Genomic DNA, 9,294 nt, shown 5'->3' with positions numbered 1-9,294 from the left:
CCCCGTCGTCACCGCCCGTCGCCGTCCCCGCCGCCGCCCCCCGTCGCCTCGCCTCGCCGGTGAGCTCCTGCCTCGGCCGCCATGTGTCCACACATACACACATTTTTTTAGTTTTTTAGTTATAGAATTTTTTTTCTGTTTTTTAGTTATAGAAATATCTATAGAAATGTTAGAAATTTTCCTGTTTTTTAGTTATAGAAATATTAGAAATGTTATAGAAATGTTAGTTATATAGAAATGTTATAAATTATTCTGTTTTTTAGTTATAGAAATATTTATAGAAATGTTAGCAACTTTTCTGTTTTTTAGTTATAGAAATATTAGAAATGTTAGTTATATAGAAATGTTAGAAATTTTAGAATTAGTTTTAGCTAGATGAATTAGACTAATGTCAAATTGTTAGACGATGGTCGATGTTTTTTTAGTTTCTTATAATTTTAGTTATAGAAAAATTTAGAATTTCCATATAGAATTTTAGTTATAACAATCCAATCAATTAAAAATGTTACTTTTTGCGGGCATATAGTATTTGCTCTCGACGATGCCCGGCCCGCATCCTCGCCATCGACCCGTTCGCGACGACGTCCGGCTGACCCATGTCCGGGACTGGGCTCCGTCGGGCTGGCACTGGGAGGTGCTACCTGGAGGGGCGCGCCGCTTTGTGAGGAACCCGGCCTCGGGTCCCGTCGTCGACCCTGATCTACTTTGGTGGCATTCGCGTGGGCCACATTCGGTGCAGCGGGAGCCGGCCCCGCCGGAGGTGGTGCGTCGTCGTGTCAGGGAGGAGGACGAGCACGTCCATCGCTACATGGCTGCTATGGACGTCAGGTTCTCCAATACCTGGTAGGTTCTTTGGGCAGATGACCGGAGATATGATCATGTGATGGTTCCTGCTCTTTGGGTGTCCACCGCCCGCGCCCCAGGAACCGCGAGTGGCCTAGATTCTTCTATAGTATTCGATCTTTATTAGCTACCTAGCCAGTGATGTATTCGATATATAATATTCGAGACGATGTATTCGAGATTATATATTATTCGAGACGATGTATTCGAGATTATATATTATTTGAGATGATGCATATTATGTACTATATGATTCAGTTTTTCCTTATTGATTGCATCCATGCATTGTAATTTGAATACTAAATTGTTTTATATTTTTTCTGGATTAGTTAAATAAAAGCTATGGCGGACAATACCGGCAGAGAGGGAGAAGAGGCCCTGTTCGAGATCATACGCAGCCCTAACAGTCCAGATGATCTGAATGAAGCAGATGACGGCTCCCAATATCTGAACAATACCGGGGAGGGTGATGATAAGATATTCGATCTCGACGACCGAGCTGATGAAGTCATGAACTATGATTATGATTATGATGAAGCTGGCAATGATTATGATGACACATACAATGTTGATCTTGAAATAACAAAGACTACCGGCTAGGTATATTTATATAAGCAGGCATCTAGTGATCATCACATGTTTTTTTATTTGAAGATATATTAACGAATCGATCTTTCTTTTTCAGCCCTTTGGATCGACCAAATCTGCTTCTACAGACAGCAGGACAAAGCGAGGCCCGGGCAAAAAGTTGAAGGAGGGTGTAAAGTACAACATCGATTCCATCAAACTGTTCCCCAGTTGGACAATCTGGTAATAACTGAGGAGCATATAATGCAGGTTGAAATGCTCAAGATCACTGTTGGACAACTCCTCGAGCTCGAGCCCATGTCCGGGGCCAACCTTTGGTCAAGCCCGAGGAGGTCAAGAACCTCCCAACGAGAATGTATGAATTGCATCAGTGGTACATGAACATTACCAAGATTTGCAATCGAGAGTCCCTCATGGTGAATGTCAAGGAGGAGCATTATTTCCGTGAGAAAGCTCTGTCCGTTGAGTATTCAGAACCATTTCAGTTATACAATCAAGACGCACTCGACAAATATCTCGTCAGTTGCTATTGTCTATAAGTGATTTCTTTCTGTAATTTAAGTCTCAAAGCTAGCGGTAGTGATCATTTTGATCAATCATTACCTGTAATTATCCTCACTATATTCTTTTCTATGGTATTATGCAGGATGAAGATGTATGAAATGAAAAAATCTGGACGCTATGGCATTGGGTTCATTGACCCAAATACCGTTAATGAACACACATGGAAAATTCCAAGTTGTCGAGCAAGTTTAGAGGAAAGCATGCTAGAGTTCTTGAAGCGCCTCAATACCAATGAAGATATACTACTTCCTTACAACTTCCTGTGAGTCACACTGTCTTGTACTACAAATTCTGTTTTTGCTTACTAGCTAGCTAGATGTTAATAATTAAGTGTATAGGATTTAGGGTAGTTGATTAGTGTTGTGCACATGCCTGCTTAATTAAGACATGCAAACATGTGCGCATGCAGTTACCACTGGATCTTGCTAGTCATTAAAGTTGATAAAGGAACAGTTGAAGTACTGGATTCACTACTTAAGGAAGAAAGTGACTTCACCATCTTGAAGGGGATACTCGACAGGTAATTTCAATCATTATTAACTATATCTCGGCCTATTTAATTAGTTCCTCATTTCCTGATATCAACTATTTAATAACCCCTTTATTCATTTTCCTTGCTGCCGGGCAGGGCTTGGGCAAAGTTCATCAAGGTGACTCCAGGCAACTGAAAAAAAAACTATATTGGTGGCGACCCAAGGTAAGTAATTAAGTAGTACTAGCTAGCTAGCTACCATCTCTTTTATTCTTGTTTCAATACAATTAATTAATTAGCATGCTTGATTAATCATTATCTGATTAAATTCCATTATCGTAAAGGCCCTGAAGCAGGCGCCGGGGACTGATCTGTGTGCATACTACGTTTGCGAGAACATTCACATGATGGCGTCCGAAAGGAGCAGATCTCAAAGAAAGGATTGGGTACGTTTGTCAAAACACTATTCACCATTTTTTACACCATTATCGATATCTAGTGACACAACTAATACACATGCATATAGATCTCCTTCTTAACAGTTCAGAGAGGTGCGGGAGCAGCTCCTACCAACGGAGCGCATACTAGCACTTCAATAGGAAATAGCGGGATTTTTGCTCGACCAGGTCATAGATCCCAAAGGAGAATACTATTACCCGCTACCGCCCCCATGAACCACTTGTCATCGTGCTCCGAAGGCACCAAGGCAACATGTAGGAGAAATTGTATACACACACACACACACACACACGCGCGTGCGTGTATGTGTGAATAATTAATGGTGGTTGTGAGACATTCGATTATATATATATATATATATATATATATATATATATATATATATATATATATATATATATATATATATATATGATCGGTTCTACGAGAAAATCTATTTATATATATGCATAACGTGTACAATATGTAGTATCATAAAATACCAGCAAACAAAAAAGAAATTAAATGGAAAACACAAAATTAATGGAAAAATAAAAAATAAAACCAAAACCCCCCCAAACATTTAGTACCGGTTGGTGTTACCAACCGGTACTAATGGTCTACCAGCACCCGGGCCTGGCTCGTGCCACGTGATGGCACTTTAGCGCCGGTTCATGCCGAACCAGTAGTAAAGGGGGGGGGCTTTAGTCTCCACTCTTTAGTGCCGGTTGTAGAACCAGCACTAAAGGCCCTTACGAACCGGCGCTAAAGCCCGGTTCTGCACTAGTGTGTAGCACCCAATCTCGAGCTCCGGGGCAAAAGCCTAAGTCTGCCTGAGCTGGTTATACCTGGCAATGGCGATGTTTCTTTTACGTCGTTACCTTGTTGACGGCATTGCTCGGATATGCATGGATTAATTCTTCATGGTGAAAACCTAGAGTCTAACATTGATGGTTGGATCCGGTGACGACGCCACTTGAATGTCGCTTCCTTCCTGAAGGCGTTGCTGTTGAAGAACCTTGTCCTCCTTGTGGTGTCATGAAATGGTTGGTGCAGATATGGTCATTAATGCAGTTTGCCGATCGTGTATCTGTTTACTTTGGAGCTTTTTCCTTTTTTCCACGCCTACACATAGCTTTGGTCTAATATGACTTTGCTAGTTGTCGGCGTGTTTATGTGTAAGTTGATGTTTTTTTTGAGAGAAATGTGTAAGTTGATGTTGACTGTGTGCATCCTAGCGATGCAGAGGCCGGGTGTGTACTCATTGTATTTTGTATTCTCTTGATGCATTATTATGAGTCAATAAAATCCACCCTTTGCCGGGAAAAAAATTATTGCATGTAACCGAGGGAGTGATTATCACTATTATTACAAATCCGGGTCTGAACTGTATATGGTTTGTATCATCTTGATGCGATGTTTGTGTCAATAAGGCTCCTGTTATATAAAAAAAAGTACTGATGGAAGGAACAATAGTATGAATTTCATCGTAGAATTAGAATCAGATGACACCTGATGTGTGGTTCTTGCTATATCCATGCCATGGGAAAAAATATCATTGCTACGACAACCATTGCATTATTTCAGCTCGGTTACTTGTAGGTTGGTCACGAGAGGCCACCCTCGAGAAGGATGACCAGACAGAACCCGAGGCAACAATTAACCACATGCACATGAGCGTGCCAAGTGTATATATGTGTAGTTTAATCTTATTGGAACCTAGTCATCTCTCTACTTCGGGCTCCATAAACTGATCTACTTCCTCCGTTTTTTTTGAGGTTTTAGGTCTGTCCTAAGTCGAGCTTCCTTAAGTTTGACCAAGTATATAGAAAAAATTACTAATACCCACATCATCAACTATATGTAGTCCGACAATATACTTTATGATGAATGTAATGGAACTAATTTGGTGTTGTAGATATTGGTATATTTTTCTACAGACTTGGTTAAACCTAGAGAAGTTTGAATTAGGATAAATCAAGAACTTCAAATGTTTTGGAACAGAGGAAGTACTTGTTATGTGGTAAAAGTACACGTGTACATCGCTTGCTGTCACACACATATTGCTTCTATAGAAAGCATAGCTAGTCGCGCTAACTGCTGCCACTTGTACATGTTGCCTTATCATCGTCGATGGACCTATCGGGGGGTCATGCTCGGCGATCGAGCTCACGACCTCGAGGTTACAACTCCGGCCTACGTGTCATTCATTAAAGAGGAAGCCAGATGGAAAAGGGATTGTACGCGCGTACCAACTGATGTGGCACACGTCGGATGGAGCAACACTTGGCACGTGCCATGACCAGGAGCTTGGTTCCGAGAATTTTGGGTGGCTTGAATCGATTCAACCGAGTGGATCATCCCATCCCTACTACCTCATAATTGTACTGCATATGTCCCCGTTGATGCTGATGTGGGGTTTGATGCAAATAGTAACAGTGACACACATTGGCCTGCATTTGGTGGTGTGGATCCATCCTAACCACTCTACCTATATCCCTCTATCTGCATTCCTCTGCATTATTGCACTTCAGTGATGAATCATGGAAAGAAGTCCTTACTCAGCTAGGACAGTGGCCAGATCAGCATATACCTCTCCTGATCCTATCATATCCATATTGTTGTTAATCATCAATTCATCACCTGCCATCGGCGTCACCTGGTAGTAGATAGATTGAAACGAAGTCCAGGACATAGCGGACCCTACGAGCCCTTTCGTCCCCCGCGTCCCTCTCTGAGGCGACTCGGGGAAACCCTAGCTCCCTCTGCCGCCGGCCCTCCTCCACCCTCCATCCCCCCTCGCCACCGCCGAGGGACACAGCCGGGCAAAGCCCAGGCAGTGCCGGCGGCGGCGGGGCCTCTCCCTGGTGAGAGTCTCTCTCTCTCTCTCTCTCTCTCTCTCTCTCTCTCTCTCTCTCTCTCTCTCTCTCTTCCTTGGCGGCGGCGCGCGTTCTTCCAGCGGCGGCTTGGCGGCGTGGCGCGGCGGAGCTCCGGCGATGACTCGGTCCTACGGCGGGGTGGAGGGCAGGGCACCGCCCAGTGGTGCTGCCTCCGCGGCGGCTGCGGCTTGGGGCCCTTGACCCCGATCCGATCTGGATCTCGTGGTGCTTGGGCCTGGGCCATGGCGGCTGGCGAGGCGTGGTGTTCGTCGGGGCTTGTCGGCCTCTTGGCACCATGAGGTTACCAGCGGCGACGCGTGCCCGGCGTGGTGACGCTGGTGGACGTGGTGGTCATCTTCTTCCAGAGATGGCCGGCCAGAGGCTTGGTGATTGGATCTCGAGATCCATCATCTAGTCCCGGCGGCGAGTAGGGGAGACATGGTTGCAGGCGATGACGGCGTTCTCGCCGTTACCTTGATGGAGGCATCGTCGTGTATCTACTGTCGACCCACTCGTGCTGATCCGGGGGAAACCTTAGGATCTGGTGTTCTAGGGAGGACGATGGCGGCACTGCGGTGTCGTTTCTCTCTTAGGAGCATCGTTTGTGGAGCAGCGCTGGAAGTCAAAGGCAGGAGGTGGAGCGGCTTCGTCTTGCACGGAGCTTCGGTGGAGATGTCAAGTCATGCCTGACCGACAGGTGCTACGCTTTGTCATGCCTGGTCGGCAAGTGCTACGCACGACAGATCTTCCAAGGACTTCAAGCTGTGTCGGCTGGTGGTACTTGGCAGCATGGCGCTGAGGTGTATCAGTGGCGACCGCGACATGCTTAGCTGTTTGCACGCAGGGAGGAGGAGCCTTTGGGCGGCGTGGTGGCGTCGACGATAGCTAGACCGAGTAAGGTTGATGCATCAGTACAGTTCTGAAGATGGAGCGGTGGCAGTTGGGCGGCGGCCTCTGAGAGCACGCTGGACCAGTGTGTGCCCCAGACCCGGCAAGTGGCTAGGTTGGGGTCTCAGGTCTTAGATGTTAGGCTTGGCTGCGATGTCTGTTTGGTATTAGGCCCAGGCTATCTGCGCCCCTTCATCAACTGGATAGGTGTAGCGACAGTTTGTTGCTTAGACGGCGGCTTTAGTCTTACTGTTATATGACTTTGTAAGGTCTTGTGAGAATAATTAATAAAGTGGCCGTATGCATCGCCCAGATGCAGAGGCCGGGGGTTATCCTCCTTTTCTAAAAGAAATAACAATTCATCACCCACCTAATGTTGTTGGTTGTCTTCCCAACGTGTCATAAAAAATGATTTCCTTCTAATAACGTGATAAAAGATGTGGGAGGGGCGATGACTATGGCGTGCCTTTGGCTCTCTCCAGTGTTTGTAGTCGTCGCTAGGTGGTCTACGGAACTGAATGTAATTTTTACTTCTAGTGTTCTTTGTGCTACCTTAGCCGTTGATGAATAGATCGGGAGTTTTCCTCGCAAAAATAAAGATAAATATTAGTTTTTTTTTTCTGAAACACAACTAGTCTTCCGTCACCATGCATGCATGTTACCTAGCTGCAGGTGATGGATCGATCGAGTGGCTACTCTGTTCCCATACAGCATCGTAGAGATGTAAGCATGCATGGATCCCTCTAGAACTTGTGTGTGGACTGTCACTATGTACTCCATGCGAGCGATGCAGGTGGCCTGCAGTCAGTGCACGCGGGCTATCGAAACAAGAGGCTGCCAATGGCGGAGGGACACGAGGAGGAGGATGCAGTTGCAGTGGTCATGTCCGATGCTTATTGGTAACGATGCAAGAAGCTACGAGAGGCATCCGTCTAATCCCATCCCATGGTTTGGTTTGGTTTGGTCTGAACGAGAGGCTGCCACGAAACATGAGAAGAGTGGAAGGTGGGTGACTTGATCCAGGTCCACAATATAACAACTAATGCATGATGCTGACAGCTATCCCATTCCCAGGGAAGAAGAATCCGAGGAAGCCATCGGTTTCGGTTCGCTGAATTATCCTTCATGGAATCTAGCTTCGTCGTTATCAGTGTAGTGTAAAAGACGCTATTATATTATGGGACGAACAGAGTAGTATATTGTAGGTATATACACTTTTGTGGTGCTATGAAGTCATGAACAACATCACACTTGTACAGTAATACCCCAATCCAATAATACAGAGATCTATTGAAATTAGGATAGATACCTTTGCCGAAGCTACTACTAATTGCTATTGGCAGCATCATGCAGCAGCAGGAGGAGGACCAGTAGGAGTAGTTGCTACGTACTGATCGGTCTCTCTAGAACTTGATGCCGAACTGGCTGCTGACCGGCTCCGGCACAGCCTCTAGAATCCCTCCCCGACAACGCTGAGTCAGCACGACATGGATGTCATGTGGCGTGCAGCAGAAACGTACGAGAGGCCATTCATCGACTGAAGATCGTGGCCATCCATCTTCAATTGTTTGCTGTTGGTTTTGGTGAAGCGGCAAAGCAGGCTTTCGTATATGGAAGAGGCCGTGTAGGCAATGGAAAGAGTAAACTAGAACTAGAGAAGCGTAAGGGCAAGCGTCTAGAACGAGCGGTACGGACGTGTTTTGACATCCATCGTGGTACCCCGTTGGTCCATGGTCTGGTCTGGAGTCTGGACGTCTGTTTTTCCGAAAACCTATGGCAGGGAGGGGTTGCGGGAGTCCGGACCGAGGGCACACATGACATTTATAGCCGCGACCCACTCAAGTCCCCCTTCAATACACTTTTCCACCAATCCGCCCTTGTCCCCTCTTACTTTATATCCGCACCCTCCTGTTCCGGCGTCTTGCTTCTTCTTACCCTACATATTGGTTAATTCACTCGATGACTTAATGTTGCTCTACATGTTATATAGCCTGCACGCGCTGTCGTGATGTACTATAGGACGGAGGACAGATAATTCATGCGCATACATTGTCGGATGAAACTCAAGGCAATGTGTGTGGGACGACATATGCCGATTCTAACTCGAGTATCCTTGAATTTGGAATCAATGAATTTCAAAAACTTGTTGAAAATCCGGTTATCTCGAATTTAATATTTACATTTAAACTATTGTTGGACTAGGCAAATTTGCAAGCTATTTATGGATGAATTCTGTTCTTCTTTGTAATTAATTCGATTGTTGCGATCTTTATAAAAAGGACATTTAGGAGACAAGGATGGCCGGTTCCGCATCTAGATGTGTCCATTTTGGGGACCGTGTTGGAGATGCCCAAAGCTAATTAAGTGCATCTATAGTCGGACGCCCCAAACCCGTCTCAAACGCCCGGGCGGACGGCCCAGTCACTGGTCGGTCACGAAAATTCGACCCAGACGGGCGCCTTAAATGGGTCTCAAACGCCCAGCCTGACTACCACTCCTCATATCCAACCCAAATATGAGGACGATATGGGTCGCCCGGGCGCGCCCACGTTGGACTGACAATGGGGTCCCATGCGAAATCGCCCGGAAACCTAATGGTTCGACGGACATCTCCTCCGGTGT

Source organism: Triticum aestivum, chromosome 6D (genome assembly GCF_018294505.1).
Source record: "Triticum aestivum cultivar Chinese Spring chromosome 6D, IWGSC CS RefSeq v2.1, whole genome shotgun sequence".
Lineage (NCBI taxonomy): Eukaryota > Viridiplantae > Streptophyta > Magnoliopsida > Poales > Poaceae > Triticum > Triticum aestivum.
This window is presented reverse-complemented; position numbering follows the sequence as displayed.